Raw genomic sequence first — 24,257 nt, 5'->3', positions numbered from 1 at the left:
CTCTAGCTCCTCCATTGGGGGCCCTGCGATCCATCCAATAGCTGACTGTGAGCATCCACTTCTGTGTTTGCTAGGCCCCGTCCTAGTCTCACAAGAGACAGCTATATCAGGGTCCTTTCAGCAAATGCTTGCTAGTGTATGCAATGTTGTCATCATTTGGAGGCTAATTATGGGATGGATCCCTGAATATGGCAGTCTCTAGATGGTCCATCCTTTTGTCTCAGTTCCAAACTTTGTCTCTGTAACTCCTTCCATGGGTGATTGTTTCCTATTCTAAGAAGGGGCAAAGTGTCCACACTTTGGTCTTTGTTCTTCTACAGTTACATGTGTTTTGCAAGTTGTATCTTATATCTCAGGTCTACTAAGTTTCTGGGCTAATATCCACTTATCAGTGAGTACATATCATTTGAGTTCTTTTGTTATTGTGTTACCACACTCAGGATGATGCCCTCCAGGTCCAACCATTTGCCTAGGAATTTCATGAATTCATTCTTTTTAATAGCTGAGTAGTACTCCATTGTGTAAATGTACCACATTTTTTTTGTATCCATTCCTCTGTTGAGGGGCATCTGGGATGAAATTTCTTTAATGTGAACTTAGGAAGACAAAAAAAAAAAAAAAAAACCTTCATGATGCAGAAGTAAGAACATTTTTATTTTTTTCTAGGAGAATGAATATATATATAAATTTAGTTAACAAAGAAACATTTAAAAGTTTATATTTAAAAAATTTACAGCAAACTCAAAACCTTGATCTTGTGAATATGATAGCTGGTCATACAGTTTAGCATGAGAAACACCTTAGGTCTATAGTTAAAGGACAACCAAAGGAAACTTAAAATTTAAACGTGATTATAAAAGTTGGATTGTATAGTGGAATGTTTTATTAGAGTTAGGATAATTCATAAGAACTCTATTGATTAACGTTAGGACAGTGGCGTGACTAGTGGAGGAAATAGAAACTTTTAGTCACTGGAAACTGAGTTTAGATTTGGAAGCAACAGAAGATTACATCTGTGAAAGGTTACATCTGATCTTTTGTGTCCTTTATCCTGAAGCCTGTGAGCAAGGGAAACTTCTCTGTATTTAATAAGAGATATGATAGCTTTAACTAGTTAACAGATTGTCTAGTGAGCTAACAAAGTGTTGTATCACTTCGTGGTAAGGAGCTAGGTCTGTTTTCTCAATGTCAAACTATAGTTACTTTAGCTGCCAATGTAGTCAAAAATCTGTGAAGAATAAATTTAATATAGGTGTCATGTATTAATTAAAATGACAGAGGTTGGTTAGTGAAGTCCAATACTTAAACACTTTATAGGTCCTTGTGGTCTTCACAACTTGGGCAGAGTCAGTATGGCTGTCAGGACCAGAAAATGAGAAACTTTTTCTTGTGGAGTAGGAATGTCAGAGAAATGACTCAACTTGTCTTAGACAATATGAGACATTTAACTGTCTGAATATTTTTCTGTTTGTCCACAGTATAGGCCAAGCCCTGGCAGCAGGCAAAGCAATAGAGCAGTTTCACGGTGGTTATCATACAATAATACAGGTAGTCTTGCTGCTGTGCCTATATTTCCTTGGAGACCTTGGGGGAGGGGGATCACTCTTAGGCTTTGGGATTCTGTCTACAATAATAAACTTAAACATTTAATGTTATATTTCAGAGATTTCTGACAAGATTAAGAGCCAGTATTTATTATACCTAACTGAGTTAAACAACCATTGTTTGTTTAATTATTTGTTTTAGACTATATCTAGCAAATATAGAGGGCATATTGTAACTTAACAGTAGTAGCAAACACAAGGGTAATCATTTCTTCAAGGAAATTACCTAACCTTTATACTGTTGTAAGTTTTTAAATTAATATTAACAACCATATTTACCAAGGGAGGATAGAAAGAAAAACTTAGTTTAATTGAAATGTGTCTTTGCAGACCTTAAGTCAGGTTCTTCTCACAAAGGCAGCTAAGTGGGGACTGCCTATAACAAAGATGGCAGATTGTCATCTAGCTTTATCCAAGATGGTGCGGACGTTACAAACAGCACTGTGACTATGTGTCTGCCATTAGCTAAAATTGGGCTAAAGCAATAATATAGGGAAAGCTTATCTGCTCATGAGAAAGATGGCAGACAGTATTGGGACTAACCCTAACCAAGATAGCACTTAAGGTACAGCTATGCCTGGAGAAAAGTCAGGTGTTATAACTTAGAATTGAGTGGCAGAGTGTCTCTGTGTGTCCTAGAATGTAACAGACAAAGCTTGAGAAAGACAAACATATAGATGAATCAAAGCAGTCCAAAGTGTTGCTTAGTGGCAGAGGGTGGCTGCAAGGGTACAGAAGTGCATACTAGGCAATGCAGAGTATTGGGCAGCGGTGGAGAGTGAAAGAGTAAGAGAATGGGCATTCCTGGGCCCTTACTCGATCCATGACAGGGTGGTTATGGGCTATAGGTCAGTATGGGAGACTGGTGGACAGGTGTTAGCAGACAGCAGACATGCAAGTGAAGTGAACAAGTGGGCTTTGTTCTTGGTACTGAAACTCAGGTAAGCTGATTTGACTGCTATCAAGTCTGGTAGGGCAGGGAGCAAAAAGTAAGAGGGCAAAAGTGCAGCATCATCAGGAGAGTCAAGGGAGCAGAGAACCAATAGTGGAGCAAGCAAGCTGCAAGAGGAGAAGAAGGAAGGCAAAGCCTATGGATCACTGGAGAGTTGTAAATTTTTTTTCTCTTTTCTTTTTTCTTTTTCTTTTTTTTTAAGTGTCAGTAAGTGGCCATTTAGAGTTATTGCTTTGTGGATAATGGGGCCAAATTTAGCCTGTGAATTAGACCTGAGGCGTGCCAGTAGGGAGCCTAAAGACATGGTCTAAGATGAAACACCCATTAGATTAGTAGAATCTAGTGATCTGTCCATTCCAACTTCTCAAGGACAAATGTGGTATCTAGAAAGGTTGGCACCCAGACCAAATTATCACTTTGTCATTTGATAAAATGTTACTGAGCTCTGAGCCAGTGCCCTGAGCAACTGCAGGAGAACAGTTTACCCAGGTCTGGGATTTCACACTAGCAAGAAAGAAAACCAACTTAATGGGAAGAGGAGAGAATTTCACCTTAGTGAAAATGTCCTAGAATGACATAAAGACTGTGGAAATCACCATGCCTCAGGACAACACAGTGTAGCTGGCAGTTCATTGGCCCTCTCTTGGGACCAGGGTACTTTTATGTTGACCAGTGAGATGAAGAAGCTTACAAATTTGCCAGTGTTTTGATTGATAGGTATATGGAGTGATCCAATATGGTTGGAATCCTATGTGGCATTGGGAAATGCCAACCTCTGAGTTTATAAATCAGCATCTAGGAACCAATGTTGTGTTTTATTAAAAAAAATGAAAGTAAAATATTAGGATATGTTTGTAGAGCCAGGTATGGTGAGGTGGGAAGGGAATCTTGGTAGGCCCATGCTGAGTCATCCTTTCCCTGTGAGGTACCAGGATTACAATGTGTATAGTATAGAATAGAGTTTATTTAGGACATGGGAAAAGGAGTTGAAAAAGGGGGAGAGAGAGAGAGAGAGAGAGAGAGAGAGAGAGAGAGAGAGAGAGAGAGAGAGAGAGGCTGGCCAGGAACATGAGGAGATAGAGGGTGGGAGAGGAAAGGGGAGAGAGTGATAAAGGAGTCAGAGAGAGAAGGGCATCAAAGAGAATAAGAGCTGGGAGGAGGCAAACAGCCCTCTTTATAGTAAGCCAGGAATACCTGGCTGCTGTCAGGTAACTGGGGCAGAGCCTAGGATGCATGCAAACACCATAGAGAATTATGTAAATCATGACTTTTTTTTTTTGCCTTTAAGGTATCAGAAGTTGTTCTGTACATCTCTGTTACAGGAGGTGATAATTACAGGTGGAGCTAGTTGTATGTAAGAGATCACAGAAGGGAAATTGAATGCCTCTTTATAAGTTTGGGAACAAAGGGGGCATGAGGGCTGAGAATATATAGAATTTAGTCTTGGTTGTTAACATGATAAGATTTTAAACTGCCATGGAATCATACCTCTCAGCATGTTAGGAAGGAAATTTCTAGGTCATTAATGTGATACCATAGTTGCTAGCTATGGACAGAAACATTAGATAGGTTAGGTCTTAGATCAAATCAGAAAGATAAATATAGTACTTACCTTTCTGTGTTTTAATCATGGATACAGTACATCAAGATGCCTCAGTTTCCTGACAACCTGCCTTTCCTACCATGAAGGACAGTACCCTTGAAATATAAGATAAATAATCTCCTCATTTCATAAGTTGAATTTTTTTCTGGTATTTCACTGAAGTGGGCATATAATTAGATTTTTATTTAGGAAAAAGAGCCAGGATCATGTGATACTGAAAACAAAAAGAAGGAAGGAAGGACGGAGTCCAGTCTATGGAAAGATCCATTATGGGAAAAAAAAAAAAAACAAGACTGTTTAAGTATAACAGTGGGTGTCAGACTTAGTTTCCAGGGTCTCAGGCATGATAGAAGATAAAGGGCTGACACCCCTCCTTGACTGAAAAGGGGATTGATATGGTTCAAAGGTGGCTAGTCCAGCTCAGCTTGGAGTGAGCAGGTGCATCAAGCCAGAGAAGGTTCATGAACATTATAATAAAAGGGAGAAATGATAGCACAAGATTGTGTGGAGGAGACGCAAAAAGCAGATAGCAGGAGAGTTAGGATAGCTCTGATCCCATGCATATTTTCACCATGTGCATGCCTAATGCCCATATAAGGAAAAGTGGGGCATCAGATCCTATAGAATTAGAAGTATGGATGAATCTGAGCCATATGTAGAAGCTGGGAACAGAAGCTGGATCTTCTATAAGAGCAGTAAGTGCTCTTAATCTGAGAAGATCTCTCCATCATCCATATTACTCTTCTTTCTCTGTATGTTTTTGTTTTCCTTTGGGAACTATTTCTGATGCTCCTATCCTGACCTTCTTTCCTCTTTGCTGTGAGAGTCCCTGCCATTTTTTCTCCTTTATGCTCTCTCTCTCTCTCTCTCTCTCTCTCTCTCTCTCTCTCTCTCTCTCTCACACACACACACACACACACACACACACACACAGAAAGACAGAGAGAAAGACAGAGAGAGAGAGAGAGAGAGAGAGAGAGAGAGAGAGAGAGAGAGAGGGAGGCAGGGGAGAGGGAAAGAGGTTTGTGTGATGAGGTTGAAGTATAATGTTGGTTACTGTCTACAAAGATACATTAAAGTCAAAGAGTAGCTGTAATTAATATTGGCTTTATCCAGAAGAAAGTTCAAATACACCATATTTGGAGTCTTCAGTTGATGAAATTGAGATTTTAAGGTTGTTGGAGACATGTGTGTTTGTGTGTGTGAAAGTTGAAATATAATTTATGCAGTCATTTTCACATGCTGGTGGCCATCTTATTTTTTGTTATCAGGTTTCTTGAAGGACTGAAAAATAGATTGGCATGGTTGGCCAATTTTCCTGTTTCTGTATCCATAGTATGCAATTTTAAGACGGTGCCATAAGGCCAAGCTGTTTGTAAATGTGGAATCTGAGGCTCACAATCAGGTATTTATGCCTGCAAGTTAAAATCATTCACTGAGCTATCCCAGCTATTCCAGGCTCACCATCCCCCCCCCCTTTTTTTCATAAAGATACCAGCCATGGGATTCCGGATTCACCATAAATATAGTTTTATCTTTCCTTGACATACCTTATTAATCTACAAAGACAATAAAGTAGTATACAATGATATTGAGATTAGAATGTATGTGTATATTTGGAGAGCCATTGTTAAATCTAGGAGTGTGCTAGTCCACTATACTATCTCTGTATCATATACCACTTTTGACAGGGTTCTATTCATCAGTACTTTAACTAGAGTCAAAAGGCAGGCAATGTTGATGGTATTATAAAGAGAGGTATGAGTGGGTTTGCTTTCCCTCTTTCTAATACGTGCATGGAGGAAAGGCCATGTCAGGACACAGAGAAAGAGGAGCATGTTCATTTTTCACTTACCTTGCTGGTAACATTTCTAAGTGCCTGCTTTCTAACCTATGTAGTCAATGGTATTTTGTAATGACATTGCGAGCCCCAGCATCTGCAAAGTACAGTGTAAATAGCATCCATCTGTGGCAAACTGTGCTAAAGCTCATCATTTCCTGGGAGATTGGCATTTGGCCAAGCGTGAGTCACTGTCTCTATATGTAGCCTGAGGCTAAAATGTAGACTTTGAGGATGTTGGTGTACACGTGCTGGGTAGAGAGGGAAGGCCAGACTTCTGAGGAAAAACAGAGTTATAGATGTAACAAGGAAATGACAGCTAAGTTTCTCATATGACCCCTTATCTACAGGAATTCCTCCATGCTGTCTGTTACACTGCTGGCCACATTTTACCTTTGCTCTTGAACTCAATAGATTAAAATTGTTAATATTTTTTCATTACAAAATTCCATTCTCTTGTGCCCTAATAAGAGAGCATGAGTTCATTTTTGGTGTTTGCAAACAAACAAAAACTTTCAAATATGTCTTCTATGCTGTTACCTGTTGGTACTTCTTAGTCTTTTCTGAGATGCTCAGAGTCCCCTGGGTGTACAGATGACAATGAGTATCTTATAAAGCTCAAATGCTTTCTTCAGAATCTGCATAGCTGCTGCTGAGGAAGGTCATAGAGGCAGTTTGGTGCCACAGATAACATTTACACAAGGATGGAAGAATATCTGACCACAGAGATATTGGCAGTAGTTATGGAAATAATACATATTTATGAATCAATTTCCAGTCATAAAAGAAAACTGTGTTGTTCCAGATTTGTTTTAACTTTTCCTTAGTTTTGTTCTTAGTTTGCCTGGAGCTGTAGATTGTTGTGTTATTTGAACTTCCCCCTTCCACCTACTAAGAGCATACCATGAAGTCTCCATTATTGTTACCAACAATATCAATTGTTGTTATTGAAGACTAAAAGAAGCATTTACATTTCTAAAAATCTTTTTGTGCCTTTCCATTTTTATGGCAACATAGAAAGCCTGCTCAGAACACACTAACCCCTCTTTGGGAAAAATTTGAAGGGGAAAATCTGAATTTACAAAAGATATAAATAAAAGTATGGCTCTTCACATGGTTTTGTAGAGGATTCAAATAGCAGCTTCCCCTGGTGCCTTCAGTGTACACCCTATTCTCTTTGCTGATCATCAACAGTGTCTTACACATAAAGACTCCGGATGGAAATTCTAATGATTGATTGATGACTCTCATGGGAAGGGTAGACATGGGGAACTAGTGTTATAGTCTGCTGCTGCCAATTAGAGATAAATTATGGAAGAAATGACATTGTTTATGAGCAGAAAGCCACAGTCAGTAGGGAAATGGGACTCAATTTGAAAAAAAAATGTGATTCACATACAGGTTTTAGGAAGCTGCTTGCTACATAAATGAAACTAGGAATTTTTCATGTCAATATACTCAATGTCCCAAGAGAACCCTTGCTGAGACATTGCTGTAGATAACAAAGGAGGAGAAAGTATGTACCTATTCCAGAGTAATGCAAGTATTTTGCAAAGAGGTAATTTTCTTTTTCTGTGTCTCTCTTTCTGTCTGTCACGCTTTCTATGTTGATCTTTGTCAGTCTCTGTATCTGTTGGTCTCTCTCTCCCTCTATGCATGTGTGCAGGTGTGCATGAATATTTAAATATATCCATGCATACATGTAAGCCAGAGAATAACATTAACTGTCTTTCCTTAGAGTCATTCAGAATATTTTTATTTTTTTATTTATTCATTTGTGTATTGGTTATTTTATTTATTTACATTTCACATGTTACCCCCTTTCCAGGTTTCTACTTTGCAAACTGCCTATCCCATCACCCCTTACACAGCTTCAATGAGGGTGCTTCCCCATCCACCTACCCAATCCTGTCTCACTGCTCTAGCATTCTTGTATACTGAGGCATCAAGCCTCCACAAGACCAAACCCTCCCTTCTGATTAATTCACTATAAAGGTCCATCCTTTCCTTCAGTCCTATCCCTTACACTTCCATTGAGGTCCCTGTGCTCAGTCTAATGATTGGCATCTGTATTGGTCAGAATCTGGCAGAGCCTCTCAGGAGACAGCTGTATCAGTTTCCTGTCAGCTAGCACTTTTTGGCATCTACAATAGTGTTGGGGTTTGGTGTCTGCATGTGAGATTTATCCCCAGGTAGGGCAGACTCTTGATGGCTTTCCTTTAGTCTCTTTGCTACTCTTTGTCCATGAATTTCCTATAAGCAGGACCAATACTGGGTTATAATTTTGGAGATGGGTGGGTAGCCCCATCCCTCAACCTGGGGTCCACGGCTAACCATTGGATATAGTCTTGACAAATTCTACCTTCCTTTTGTGGGATGTTTCAGCTAATGTCATCTCTGTGGGGTCCTGGGGGGCTTTTGCTTTCCTAGCATCTGGGACTCCCTGGTGGCTACCCCCAGTTCCCCATCCCCCATTGGTACACACCTCTGTTCAATTTCCTGACCCTCTGCACATCTCCATCTCCTCTCATACCTGGTTCTTTCCCTCATTTTCCCTCTCCCTCTTCCCTACCTCCCAAGTCTTTCCTGCCCTCTACTTCTCTGTATTATTTTATTCCCCCTTCCAAGTAGAACAGAAGCACCTACACTTTGCCCTTCCTTCCTCTTGAGCTTCATGTGGTTCATGAGTTGTATCATGTATATTCCATGCTCTTTGCCTAATATCTACTTACCAGTGAGTACATATCATGTATGTTCTTTTGTGACTGAGTTATCTCACTCAAGATGGTATTTTCTAGGTCAATCCATTTGCCTGTGAAATTCATGAAGTCATTGTTAATTGCTGAGAAGTACACCATTGTGTAAATATATCACATTATCTATATCTATTCCTCTGGTGACGGACATCTGGGTAGTTTGCAGCGTCTGATATTATCAGTATGGGTGCTATGAACATAGTGGAGATATGTCCTTATTAAATGTTGGAGCATCTTATGGGTATATGGCCAGGAGTGGTAAAGCTGGGTATTTAGATAATACTATGTCCAATTTTCTGAGGAACTTCCAGACTGATTTCCAGGGTAGTTGTACTAACTTGCAGTCATCCAACCAACAATGGAAAAGTGTTCCTCTTTCTCCCCATCCACACCAGCCTCTGCTCTCACCTGCATTTTTCATCTTAGTAGTTCTGACTGGTGTGAGGTAGAATCTCAGGATTGATTTGATTTGCATTTCAGAGATGATGAAGGATGGTGAATATTTCTTTAACAGCATCTCAGCCATTTCATATACTTCAGTTGAGAATCCTTTGTTTAGCTCTGTATCCCATTTTTGACAAATTCCTCTCGAACAACATAAAAACCTAGATAGCGAAAACTATTCTCAACAATAAAAGAACTCCTGGAACCAGTACCCCTGAGCTCTTGACTCTAGCTGCATATGTATCAAAAGATGGCCTAGTCGGCCATCACTGGAAAGAGAGGCCCATTGGACACGCAGACTTTGTGTGCCCCGGTACAGGGGAACGCCAGGGCCAAAGGGGGGGAGTGGGTGGGTAGGGGAGTGGGGGTGGGTGGGTAAGGGGGACTTTTGGTATAGCATTGGAAATGTAAATGAGCTAAATACCTAATAAAAAATGGAAAAAAAAAAAAAAAAAAAAAAAAAAGAACTCCTGGAATCACCATCCCTGACCTCAAACTGTACTACAGAGCAATTGTGATAAAAACTGCATGGTACTGGTATAATGACAGGCAGGTTGATCGAGGTAATAGAATTGAAGACCCAGAAATGAACTCACACAACTGTGGTCACTTGATCTTTGGCAAAGGAGCTAAAACCATCCAGTGGAAAAAAGACAGCATTCTAAATCATGCACAATAGCAGGTATGACTCCTGGCCCACTGATGGAGACAAAGGATAGTAAAATCTCCTAGAAATGGGTACAAAATGTCTTCTGGACAAGACACAGGAGAAAAATATAGGTTGAGAGTGCCATGAGAGTAAACTACAGACAGGAATGGGGCAAAAGACATAAAAGCTAGACTGGAAAGATGGCTCAAAATTGATAAGTGATTTTCAAGCAAGCTTGAGAGCATTGATCCAATTACTCAGCACCCAGATGAAACATCTAGCAATATATCAAGGTTGTAATGCCATTATTGGGAAGGCAGAAAGAGAAGGCATCTTGGGTATGGATGGGCAGAGAGTCCCAAAATTAAGGACTTTGTCTAAAAAAATAAGGTGGAGAGCAACTGAGAAATGCATCTGACATTGACCTCCTCCCAATACAGTCCCACACATATGACCACTAAAATTAAAGAAGATGTTCATTAAGAAAAATTACATCTCAACAGAAGATTGGATAGAGAAAATGTGGTACATTAAGACAATGACATACTACACAGCTATGAAAAACAATGAATTTATGAAATTCTTAGACAAATGGATGGATCTGGAGGATATCATCCTGAGTGAGGTAACCCAGTCAAAAAAGAACAGACATGATATGCACTCATTGATAAGTGGATATTAGCCCAGAAGCTAGAAATACCCAAGTTACAGTTTGCAAAACACATGAAACACAAGAAGGAAGACCAAAGTGTGGGTATTTTGATCCTTCTTAGAAAGGGGAACACAATACCCATACAAGGAATTGCAGAGTCAAAGTATGAAGCAGAGACTGAAGGAATAATCATCCAGGGACTGTCCCACCTGGGGAGCTGTGTGGCAATGGGTCTGGTCTCCAGTCAAGCTGATGTGTTGACCACCAGAGAAACCCAGTGGTGAGAATTCACCTACATGGGATGGTAGGTGTTCTCTCATGTCTCCTGTACTCAAGGCTCCTGTCATTGTTACCACCTCCACAGTGACCACAGGATAAGCTGTGGCTAGTAGTCACATATTAGACAATTTCCCAAGCTTCTGACCTTTAGTCTAGACTCCTCCAAGTTACCTAGCAATAGTAAGATAACAGCCCACCATAAGAGGGGCTGCTTGGCCCCACCTCACTCTCTTACTCCCCTTACTCTCCTCTTACTCTCTCCTCATCTTCTCCTCATGCTCTTTCTCTAACCTATTACTCACTCTTTCTTACTCTCTAGCCTTTCTTCTCTCTCTCTCCTTTTCCCCCTTCTCTCCTCTTGGCAATGGCCAGTCTCTCTCTCTTTTACCTTCTCTCTTTCCCCCTGCCTTTCTACAATAAAGCTCTAAAACTGTAGACTGTCTCTGTTCATCAAGATCTGCTGTGCTTGGACATTGGGCTAGGCTTTCTTCTAATGAGCCATGTCTAACCTTCCATCAGAAGGCCTTCCTGTGGTCCAGCCACGGACCAGACTTAGCACTCCCCCCTGCATGGGAACCTCTCCCCCTCTGCCCTCTCAGGCCAAGGGTTTTGCCACGAAGCCCGTGGTATTGTGGGATGCCCCTTGTCCAACACCCCCCCAGTGGGGTCAGTGACTTAGATGCCCACCCCGGGGCTGAGTAGAAAGCATCCAGCTGTCCTCCTGTGTCTGCCTTCCAAGAGCACAGGAACTCTGACCGAATGCAGGCTCTTTCCCTCTCCCGTCTTTCCCCATACCCCCTTTTCTCCACAGGAAGCCATCCCATATACAACCACCAAACCCATACACTATTGTGGGTACCAACAAGATCTTGCTAACAGGATCCTGATATAGCTGTCTCCTGTGAGGCGCTGCCTGTGCCTGACAAATAGAGAAGTAGAAGCCCAATGCAATCCATTGGATGGATCATAGGGTCCATAATGAAAGAGATAGAGAAAGTACCCAAGGAGCTAAAGGGGTTTGCAGCCCCATAGGAGGAACAACAATATGAACTAACCAGTACCCCCAGAATTCCCTGGGACTAAACCACAAACTGAAGAAAACACATGGTTGGACTAATGGCTCTAGCTGCATATGTAGCAGAGAATGGCCTAGTCGTTCATGAATGGGAGGAGAGGCCCTTGGTTCTGTGACAGTTCTATGCCCCAATATAGGGAAATGCCTGGACCAGGAAGCAGGATTGTATGGGATGGTTATTAGGGGGAGGAGGGAGGGCGAGGGTCTTTTCAGAGGGGAAATCAGGAAAGGGGATAACATTTGAAGTGTAAATAAAGAGAATATCAAACAACAACAAAAACAACAACAGCAATAAGGGCAAAGCCCTTGATCCTGGGTATTGAACTCTGTTCCTTAAGTTTGCAAGGTAAGACTTTGACAAAGTGCAACGAAGATACTTTAACAACACCTGTTGAAGGGCCTCTGCAGTCTGTCCTCCATGAGAACAGACATGGAGCAATTCTGGTAAATGATCTAAGTACAGTTATGAAAGAAATCCTGAAAGCACCTCTTATTTTTCTGTCCAAAACAGCAGAGCTTCACAGTTCTGAGAGGGCACGAGGACAGACTGCAACTTTTAAAGAAAATAGAAAATTTAAGTGGTGTTCTAGAACTGTGCTTGGTCAGTTATGACATGCCAGTGTCATAGTTAAAGAATGAAATGTTACAGAATTGCAAAATAGGAAGATTGTAGTCGATGAAACCCTAACATACTAGCATAGAAAATCAAATTGTAAAACAGCCTGTGATTATTCTCACTATTATTAAGGGGATGAAGATATTCTCACAGATAATATGAAACCCAAGATGCTACAGTTGTACTCAAAAGGGGACAGGATATAATCTCCTGGAAGAAGAGGGAGAAAGGGATCTGTGAAAGGAGGGGGAGGGGAAAAGTGAGGCCAGTTCAGATATGGGAGGAGGTGGGGGAGAAGTACAGATGGTCAGGAATTTGAAAGTGGATGTGTAGCACTGGGGGAGGAGGAAATAAGGGTAGTCACTAGAAAGTCCCAGATGGCAGTGTCCCAAAAGGTTCCCAGGCCCCAACTGAAAGAACATTAGCCAAAATACCCAACAAAGGGGAAAGAGAACCTGTAGATACCATATCCTACAGGATAGGCATTGTGCCACATATATGGATGGGGAAACCCATCCACCCACCTCAAAAATATTAATCCAGAATTCCTCCTATTAACAGGAAATGCAGGAGCATAGACTGAAGGAAAGGCCATCCAGAGACTGCCCCAACTAGGGACCTATCCCATCTGCAAACACAAAACCCTGACAATATTGCTGATTCCAACAAGTTCTTACTGTCAAGAACTTGGTATCCATGTCCCCTGAGAAGCTCTGCCAGATCCTGACCAATACAGCTGTGGGTGGACTGAGTGTGGTGACCCCAATGGAGAAGTTAGAGCAAGGACTATAGGATCTCAAGAGTTTTGCAACCACATAGGACAAACAACAATATCAATCAACCAAATACCCCAAAGCTCCCAGGGACTAAAGCATCAACCAAAGAGTACTCACAGAAGGGAATCAAGGCTCCAGCTGGATATAGAGCAGAGGATTGCCTTAGCAGGCATCACTGTGAGGAGAGCCCCTTGGTTCTGTGGAGGCTCTATAACTCAGAGTAAAGGAATGCTAGGACACTGCCACAGGAGTGGGTGGGCGGCTGGTGGAGAACCCTCATAGATGCAGGGAGATTCGGAGGGTATAGTTGGCTTTGGGAGTGGAAATTGGAAAGAGGGAAAACTGGAAAGAGGGAAAACACATGAATTGTAAGTAAATAAAATAACCATTTTAAAAAAGAAAAAGGAAAACAGAAAGAAATTTAAGAATTGACTCAGCCTGTGGAACAAGGTCTTCCAAGGCATGTGATCAGAACTTGGTCCCACCATCAACTCATCTATTCTGGTTTTCTTTACCAGGCTTTGTTCTTAGGAAGACATTACCTGAAGTGCTAACATCGATTCTGTTTGATGTTACATATGCTGTACAGTTGTTGGAGCACATACGTAGCCTGCAAGATGCCCTGAGGTAGAGAGAGGAAGATCAGGGATTCAATCTCATCCCAAGAAACAGAGTTTGATTGCATGAAATTTTGCTTTAAAAAGTAAAAGAAAGCAGATCACTTCTTACCTAATAGTTTGTAGACATGTTTTGGGATGGACATGCTCAAATTTCAGGTGCAGGTAGGTGGGTATGTTAGTGTGAGTTATTTAGTAATGAAAGCTGGAGAGAGAGAGAGAGAGAGAGAGAGAGAGAGAGAGAGAGAGAGAGAGAGAGAGAGAGAGAGAGAGAGAGAGAGAGAGGATTACTGACAGACATGGAGCCTATTGAACACAGTTCAATGAGTTCTTTCTTTTTTTTAATTAGGTATTTTCCTCGTTTACATTTTCAATGCTATCCCAAAGGTCCCCCATACCCACTCCCCCAATCCCCTACCCACCCACTCCCCCTTTTTGGCCCTGGCGTTCTTTCAATGAGATTCCTTGTTCCTTTTACACAGATGGTCACTTTCCCCACACCTAAAGTTTGACCTGAGATGCTATCTCTTTTAAAACCCAAAATTGAACTCACTGTGGCCTATAAGCAAGCAAAGCTGGGGAAATACAACTTTCCTCTGACACACTTCAAGTTGAGAATTCAGATTTGAAATCAGTATTTTGGAAGACTTAATTGTAGCATGTCAATTATACTTCTGTGGATCTCAAAGGGAAGATCTGTGCAAATCAGGAGATAGAGGAGAAATCACCAATTTCATGTCTTATTTGAGACCAAGCATCCATGAGAATTTTTAATAAAGAGGAATGCTTTGTGGATGATTGTCATCTATGTTAACTTTTCTTCCAAGACTCCTGTTGGCAGATTCAAGATACAGTTGTTGAAAATAGGGTTCATTAGTTACTAAACTGCAGCAACTTTCTTTGATGTATAGAATTCAATTCTTATTCATTTTGTTAGCTCTGTAAATCCAAACTTGGACTTTTCAGTTAACTTAGCAACATAGATCTATTACCTTTTAGATTTGGCTGGCTTTCTGATATTTATTAATTCTATAAGGTATAATGGATATACAGAACAGTGCATGTATTGGACACAGAGGTTCCTTCCTCTGTCTTTTGCCTTTCTAGTTCCATTGAGGATCCAGACACATCATTATGAGCTGGACTTGGGCTTAAAGAGCTGTGCTAGATGTGAGGCACTGTCATATGTCAAATGTCTATAAAGAAATCATTTCTCTCTACCAAACATGTATTTTCTAGAAAAATAGACTACAGAAAACTTTCTACTCTGCCTTCTCCTTCCAATTATTCTCTTTCTCTGTCTGTCTATCGCCCGTGTGTGTGTGTGTGTGTGTGTGTGTGTGTGTGTGTGTGTGTGTGTATGTGTGTGTGTTTGCATGTGTGTGTGTTTGTGTGTGTCTTGGTGTGTGTGTGCTTCTGTGTGTGTGTGAGAGAGAGAGAGACAGAGAGAGAGAGAGAAAGAGAAAATACTTGGTATATGGGCATATTGTGAATCATATGGTATGCATATGGAAGTCACAGGATGTCCTATAATAACATATTCTCTCTCTCTCTCTCTCTCTCTCTCTCTCTCTCTCTCTCTCTCTCTCTCTCTCTCTCTCACTCTCTCTCTCCTATATATGTCCCAGGGATCATCAAGTCATCGGAGTTGACAGCAATTGCCCTTATCTGCTGAGTTACCTCACTGGCTGAAGAATACCCCTTTGTAGGCTGTATGACAGAAGTAATATATTCCACTATCAATGTGTTCTGGATACAGTCCCATGACTACAATAATGTCAAAAGAAACTCTGAGTATCAGAGAAGACCTCTAATAACCACAGTTGGAGTTTTGTCTCTCTGGAAATTTTGGCATGTGTACAAATATATTACAATGAAACCTCAGGCATTTGATTCATGGTTTCCTGCTGCTGAGCACATGCTGATTCACTCTACTTTGTACCATGCCTTAGGTTATGTGATTGAAAAAAATCTCAAGCATCTTGTTTATCCTTGAATGTCTGAGGTCTAGAAGAGTATTCAACACACACACACACACACACACACACACACACACACACACACACAGAGAGAGAGAGAGAGAGAGAGAGAGAGAGAGAGAGAGAGAGAGAGAGAGAGAGGGAGAGGGAGAGGGAGAGGGAGGAAGGGAGAGAGAGAGAGAGAGAGAGAGAGAGAGAGAGAGAGAGAGAGAGAGAGAGATCTGTCTTTCTGTCTGTATCTCTGTCTATCACATGTTGATCTATCCATCTATTTATAGACAGAGGCTGGAAGAGAAAGGGAGCAGAGGTGGTACTACCCCACCTGGGGATCCATCCCATATACAACCACAAGACTCAGACACTATTGCATATGCCAGCAAGATTTTGCTCACATGACCCTGATATAGCTGTCTCTTGTGGGGCTATGCCAGTGCCTGGCAAATACAGAAGTGGCTGCTCACACTCATCTATTGGATGGAACACAGGGCCCCCAATGGAGGAGCTAGAGAGAGTATCCAAGGAGCTGAAGGGGTCTGCAACCCTATAGGAGGAACAACAGTATTAACTAGCTAGTAACCCATCCCCCCCACCCCCCAGAGCTGTGTCTCTAGCTGCATATGTAGCAGAGGATGGCCTAGTTGGCCATCAATGGGAGGAGAGGCCCTTGGTCTTCCCAAGATTATATGCCCCAGTACAGGGGAATACCAGGGCCAGGAACCAGGAATGGGTAGGTTGGGAAGCAGGGCGGCGGGTATAGGGGAATAGCATTAGAAATGTGAATGAAGAAAATATCTAATAATAAAAACAAACATCTAAAATTAATAAAAATAAATAAATAATTAAAAAATAAAGCTATATCAAAAAAAGAAAGGGAGTAGAGGTGATACTATGTGTGATAATACATTATATATTTGTTAAATTATAGGATTGTGTGTGTATATATATATATATATATATATATATATATATATATATATATATATATCACTCAGCAGAAGAAATGATTTAATGTCTGCTTTATGATCCTTGTGGGTGTGCATGTGACTCTGCTCTAGATTCATGAATGGAAGACATACACATGCAGCATTTATATTTTAATATGTCTTAACTAGCTCAATGGCTAAGTACTACCAAATCTCTCCACAACTAGCACATACTCACCTCTGGTATTCCTGAGTTAACACTTTCTAAATTTATATCTTATCTTTGCTGCTATTTCCTTCTGGGTAGCCATCCTATGGGGATGCTTTCCTCTTGCATCTACATTTCGGGCATCTCATTCTCCTGCTCCTTCATGGTGTTGTCTATCCTACACTCCTTTCATTGCTGACCCCCCTACTTCTCCCTCCTCTGCATTTCTTTCTTGGGAATCCTAAAATTGCTGCCTCTGTCATCCTGCTCAGCCATTGGTCACTTGTAACTTTATTTACCAATCAGAGCCAACTGGGGGCAAGCCTCCTTACAATACAATACAATAGCATATTCTATCTGTTGTCACTTTAATTCATTCATCGTGATCCAATATCCCAGACAATGGTTCTCCAGTAAAGGTGTGCTCTGTTCCTTCCTACCTCTTAAAAAAATCTCCTGTTCTGTAAAAACCCAAATTCACTTCTGTGTCACTGTCATAAATTCTTTCAGAGTAAAGTGCCTCTGCTTGAAATCATGGATAGCACAAGTCCTTTATGTACATAAATAAAGAGATATAACATTTATTTTGCGCAGTACTGTGGTGGGGGAGTATGCTTTTGGGGTAGTGTCAAGACTGATATACAAAACCAAGACTCAAAACTACTGATTAGGAGGAACCAAGAACAGAGTATTCACAGGAAGGGGCCAGAGTCTCCAAATACCAGGGAAGGCAGGTAGTAAAGAAATGATTTGTAAAGGATCATTACTCTTTTGGCTAAGCATCATTGAGCTTTTAACCTTTCCTGGCTCTCTGTTCCACTTCCATTCTCAGGAGTTCATCTCTATCATTTGTAATAAATGGTGTCCAGATCTATCACTATCCATGAGCCCTTGATCCATTTTTTCCAGTATTCTACAACTGGAAAATCTTAGCAGGTGTTCTCTGAATTTAGATCCACACCTGTTCATGTATGTGAGGCAAGTCTCAAGTGGGTAACCTCAGTCCTATATATAATAAAAAATTTCTAGCATGCCAACATATACATGAGGAATTTCAGTTTAAAGTAGGCATGATAAGAGATTAATAAGGACTAACAATTAACAGAACATATTAACAAAATAATGTGAATGTGGTTTCTCTGTGGGTTTTGGAGGTGGTATTGTATGTGAATATTACTTATTAAGTTTTCTATTCTACTCTCTCTATTTTCTTTGTCCAAGTGTAGAAAGGCATTCTTGAGATAACCATGGAAATGTGATCATGGCTAGTTGTAAGCTATACAGTATGACCACAGTATATCCACACACTTAGGATACCTAGCAGTCATATTATAAAACAGAAACTAATCAGTGCAAATAAATTTAGTTTTATTGTATTTAAATAGTTGTATGTAAAATACAGTTTCAGTATGCACTCAACGTAAGGAACAATGAGAAAACAATTTCCCTTTTTAGGGCTCAGAAGCATGTCATTTCCCAGAGAATGAATTCTTAGGAACCATCAGCACTCTGCTCCTGATGTTACTGGAGTTAAGGATGGGAGCCTAGTCCCTGGCAACTCCAGCAAGGGAGATTCTGCCACGGATGTTCAACAAGTCAAGTAAACACACAAATAAAGGTGAAAAGGAGAGAAAGAAGATTTATACCATACGGCCACACTAACAAGAGAAAGAAATGCAAATAGCCAACATTCCACAGGTTAATCTCCAGGTTCTGACATAAAGATTTTTAGCTTTAAATAGATGGTAAGAGGCATGCCTTACTAAGCAGTCATGGTCAGGGTAAGTGTGGCTCTACCTACTTTTGACCATTCACAGTCTGGACTCCAATCTGATCTGCAAGTAGGGTAGATAAGTTGTGAGAACAGTGTAAAATATTTTTCTGAAAAATAATATGCCCTGTGGCTGGGGCTAGGCTTCATAATTTTCCTTCTCCCATTATGAGATTCCAGAAGAAATTTCATTTTTGTAGAATCATTGTCTCATTAGACTGCTAGTCAAGGTGTGGATAAAGGTGTCTCTCTTTAAAATACCTTCCATATTGATGGTGATATGCAGTATGTAATAGATCAAACCTGAAACACACACCATTTCACCTCTGCTACATTAGCATGGTGCTATGTGTTACATTGGCTATTTCTTCTCTGGTCCTGGCTTATTTCTTCTGTTAACAGTACTGATGTCCTAAGCAACTTGGAACTTTCTAACAAATCTTCCAAGTAGGCATTAGTAATTCATGCTTCCCTGGACAACTACAAACTTGAGGCACTGGACATTCTGTAAAGCTTAGCTTGTATTTGCTTGACTGTGCATAGTGCCTCTTATACCTCATCATAACACTTAGACCCTGAATCCTCTCCTTATTTGCAAGATAACATTTCATTGTTCATCAATTAGAAATCTCAGGGATTCAACAAGGTTTTTTCCCTTGACTTTTCTGGACAGAATCTGAAGAAATCAGGAACAGGGAGAAATGGGACAGACAGTTATGAAAACAAAGGCATTACCTGTAGAAACAGTTTTATCTTAGAATACAAAAGAATTCATTCCTTCCTCAAAGAGGAAAGCACTACCTCCCAATAGATAATATTTTTTTTCAGACAGTTTCATGTATTCTCAGTAAGGCTTAAAGTCACTATGAAGATGAGAGTGATCTTGAAATTCTGACATTCCTGACCCTATGTCCCTCATGCTGGAATGACAATTATATATGACCAGGTCAGGTTTATGTGGTGCTGAAGAGAAGCCCCAGGACTTCATGAATGCTAGGGTAACATACTACCAGCTGAGTTACAGCTCTGCATGATGGGCTTGCTAGTAAGGATTTCTGTTCACTATCAGCAAGACTGCCTTTATTTGGTAATCTTTCATGCTGCTGGATGCTGAGAAGGGAAAGTTCTTTCTATCAAGGGAGACCATAAATCTCTTCAGCATAGTGTAGGACTGCTTTGTTGTATAGAGCCTTGCCAAAGACATTCAAAGGCAAAATTAGCTTAACAAATGTTGACTCAAATAACTTCTTAGCAGAATGACTGCAATGTAATAATTTAGCAGTCAACAACTATTTCCAGTAATAACTGGAATAATTCATAATTAAAAGAGATTATACTAAAGGACAGTATTCAAACCAGACAAAACATTTTCTCCCACCTCCTCCTCTTCTTTTATTCCCATCACTTCTCTACTTGAAATATTGATGGTTTCTTTTCTTTCTCCCATAAAAGGGTGAAAAGAAACACTTTACCTCTAAATAAAAATGAGCCTGAAATTCTTCCAGCAGGCTCTCCAGCAGCACTTCACCATTGATTTAGTACAAAGGCCAATTAAAAGCCAACCACCATCATTTCTTAATCTTAAGTGTCTATGATTTAAAATGGAGTTGATCCAAGAAAGCCTGGTACTAACCTGAGTTATTCTTCTTTCCTGCTTTTCTAGAAACTAAGCACCCACCCGAGGGCAGATTCCAGAGGGGCAGATCGTAGGCTTATCCTGTTTGTCATGCTTCTGCCCACATAGATTTGGTGAAATCTCTGAGAGGTGGCAGCCCCATTTGATGGCACCTATACTAAAGCTTATTAGGTATTCTGGCCCTCCCAGGATGAGACTAGCTTGAACTCAAGCAGACTTTTGTGGATGACACTGCTCTGAGGTGGATTGAGAACTTTCTGTACCAGTTAATGCTAGTCTAATTTCTATGACAATGCAGAGACAATTAAGGAACTGGGACATTCTCAACTTTAATGGCAATGATTTGATAAAAGTATTTTCATCTTTCCTTGCTCACAGATCCTTCTGTTTTGTGCTTCCAACACTCATTTCACTAATCATTTTTACAGTAGGGACTACTTATGCAAAAAGAAAACAAAGACATGTTCTTGGTTGCAAGGTATGGAATTGCTTGGGTTTTTTCTGTCACCCTAGAATATGAGAACTGATGATACTGGCCCTTCTCTTTTCCTCACACATCCACCTTCCTCAGGAGAAATTGTGTTATATGATCAAGAATAAAGATATTCTAAAGAGTCCCTCTGTTGCTCACTTTGGATATCAGATTCTTGAAATAACTACCTCCAACTATTAGAATTTTCTGAGGAATCTGAGGAGGAAATATGAGAGGTTAGTGCTTACCAGGACAACTTGTTTTTCAGAAAGAGATGTCACATATATCTGACAACTCTAATGTACCCCAAAAATTATGGGTGAGTGGGACCTCTCTTGCTTCTTCAACTTCATTTAAAAGAGAGAGAGAGAGAGAGAGAGAGAGAGAGAGAGAGAGAGAGAGAGAGAGAAGAGAGAGAGAGAAGAGAGAGAGAGAGAGAGAGAGAGAGAGGGAGAGAGAGAGAGAGAGGCTGACTTAGCCTTTAATAAAAAACCTGGACTGTGTCTCCTCCCCTGAGCCCCCTAATTCAGGTACCATCACAGGTGTAAGAGTGCAAAGACAACAAGAGTTGGAATTGAAGAGAATTTGACATAAATATGATGAATTCCTAGAGATCTCTTTCTTGTTTGTTTCATTTTTTACAGAGATAATGTCACTGGCACCAGTTACTTGCTTAGTGGAAGATGCCAATTGCTTCTTTATCTACTTCTCCCCTCACTTTGCATTGAGTCTATCTACATTCCTTTTTGGAAGCCTTTCTGTGTACCTGAATTGGAACACCTGTTTCCAGTGCAGGGTACTCTGCTATCTTCTAGGAGGTTTCCTTAGTTGAGATGACCACTACAGTTTCTCCAATGTCAGTTTACACCTACTCTTGCAATACAGCAGAACTCCTTTTAGTTCATTGCCTGGGCACCTTCATCATCACACTCTATGCCAATCCAGTGGCTTCCTATTGCTTTGAAGACCAAATACTGGTTATTTGGTTATTTAGAATGCCATTCAAGATCTCTTTCTCTCTCTCTCTTTCTCTCTCTCTCTCTCTCTCTCTCTCTCTCTCTCTCTCTCTCTCTCTCTCTCTCTCTCTGACAGACCACAAACCAAAGAAACAACTGAAGTCCAATTGAAAAACAAATGAGCTTTTTTATTGGGGCTATTTACAGAACTATGACTCAAAGGAAGCTGCAACACTGAAAAGGCCACGGGAGTTTGAGTGGCGGTTCACTAACACTACATCCCTAGACCTCCCTGGGTGACTTATATGAAGCCCAGCAGGTCAGTATTCCTTTTCCCTAGCAATCGTCACTTATAGCATGGGTAGAGGGCCTTGTCTTGTAAGTTTTAGGAACTTCTTGGGCCTTATGAAGGAATGTTAGCTGGGTGGAAATTGCTACACAGTGCCTTCCCTTTACATTTCCTTTTCCTCCTTCCTTTCTCTTCCCATGTTTTCCTTTACTTCTCCTTTTATTTCTCTCTGACCTCTTCTATTCTACTTTCGCTTCACAGTGCATTTTTCTTGGCATTAACATATCTCTTTTGTACCTCTTAGGGATTTTGAAGTAGGGAAGAGCTGTAGCTTCCTTTTGTCTCCCATTTTCTTCTCTATGATAGTTAATTTTTTCTGTGTAATTTATTGTCACCTGCCATGGTATGCTTATTCATTAAATTGTTTGTATCTTGTATCCTTACATGCGAAGGTAGCCTGATCAGCACCTGGAATGTCTGCTTTGATTCTGTTGTGGATCCAGAGCTTAGAACAACACTCAGTGCAATAGGAAAACACAATCAATAGGTGTCTTGTGTTGATTTATAACAGTAGGCACATTGAGCTATTTCACTGAAGGGAGAAACCACCTCCAACTGATGAGTAAGACAGACAAATTAATGGCTCCTGTGATGTCTAATCTTCACTGTCATTGTGAGGTGATTTAGAATATGATTGAAAACATGGAGCTTTTTCAGAATGATTTAAATGTGCACGGAAGGCTCACCTTTAATGTAGATGGCATCATCTAATGGGCAGTGGTCTCAGACTGAAGCAAAAAAGTGAGCTGAGCATCAGCACAAATTAATTTTATTCACCTGATTAAATTTAATGTTACTAGCTGCCTTAAGCTCCTTCTGTCATGATTTCTCTGCAAGGATGGGCTGTACATTTAAATTGTGACCCAATATAAGACTTTTATTTCTGAAGTTATTTTCTCAGATATTTTGTAAAGCAATTGGAGAAATAACCAATATAGCTCCTTTAGCAAGATGTTTATAAACAAAGTCTGTAACTCTCTAGCTAAGGCAAACCCTTTACAAGAGAATAGGGGAAGAGTTTTTCCTAGCTACATTGCAACTTAATATTTCTAACAGGACTTGTAAGTCATTGATTCATATGCCTTATCTGAGTGCTAAAAGGGTGATTTCCAAGAAGATTTTGTCATCTAAGGCCAAGAAATGATTGGTGTGTTAGTTCCCTGTGCTCCTGACAAAAAAAAAGAATCTACTGGTATCCTAGGCTCCTAGAAAGGAGAAGGGAGAGAGGAGAAGGTAGTGAGTATATGACATTTTTCTGTTAGTTTTCAGCAGAGGTCAAGCCTCAGCATGGGGAGGGTCCTGAGATAGGCAGGAATGGGAGCAGCCCTAATTCAATAATGACTCAGTGTCAGTAGTGGATGCAAGCTATCAGTTCAAGTATTATCTTTTCTGGAGGATATTTATCATTCTTCATTCTTCTCATTTTGCCTTCTCTTTCTCATTCTCTTACATTCTCCCATTTTATTTTTCTGCCTTCTCTCTTCCCATTTTTTACCTTTTTTTCCAGCCAGAGAGCCTTAACTCAATCTTTTATTTATTAATGTTATATCATCAAGTCTTTGATCATTTATTAATAATATTTTCAGAAATCCTTAAATTTACATAAATTCTATCAGTCCCAGATCAATAGCTCCAATCCCTACTTCTTTCAAACAGAAACTAAATACCAAGCAAAAGCACACTTCCTTATAGTTTTTACAATTTCTTCTTCAAGGGCAGCTGGGCAAAGCTCTTTTGGTTTTCTAGTACAACAGACAGCAGTCTTTTATAACCATTTTCGTGTCTCTAGTAGCAGAGGATGGACTAGTCGGCCATCAATGGGAGGAGAGGCCCTTGGTATTGGGAAGATCATATCTCCCAGTACAGAGGACTGCCAGGGCCAGGAAGTGGGAGTGGGTGGTTTGGTGAGGAGGGGAGGTATGGGGGACTTTGGGGATAGCATTTGAAATGCAAATGAAGAAAATATCTAATAAAATAAAGAAAGAAATAAAAGAAAAAACAGAAAAGAAACAGACTACTGAAGTTAAAATGATTTCTTAGAAACTTTTTAAATTTATACAACTAAGGCTGCTAGCTTTCTCTAATGTCTCTCTAGGCATT

This window comes from Mus musculus, chromosome 1 (genome assembly GCF_000001635.26).
Source record: "Mus musculus strain C57BL/6J chromosome 1, GRCm38.p6 C57BL/6J".
Taxonomy (NCBI): domain Eukaryota; kingdom Metazoa; phylum Chordata; class Mammalia; order Rodentia; family Muridae; genus Mus; species Mus musculus.
This window is presented reverse-complemented; position numbering follows the sequence as displayed.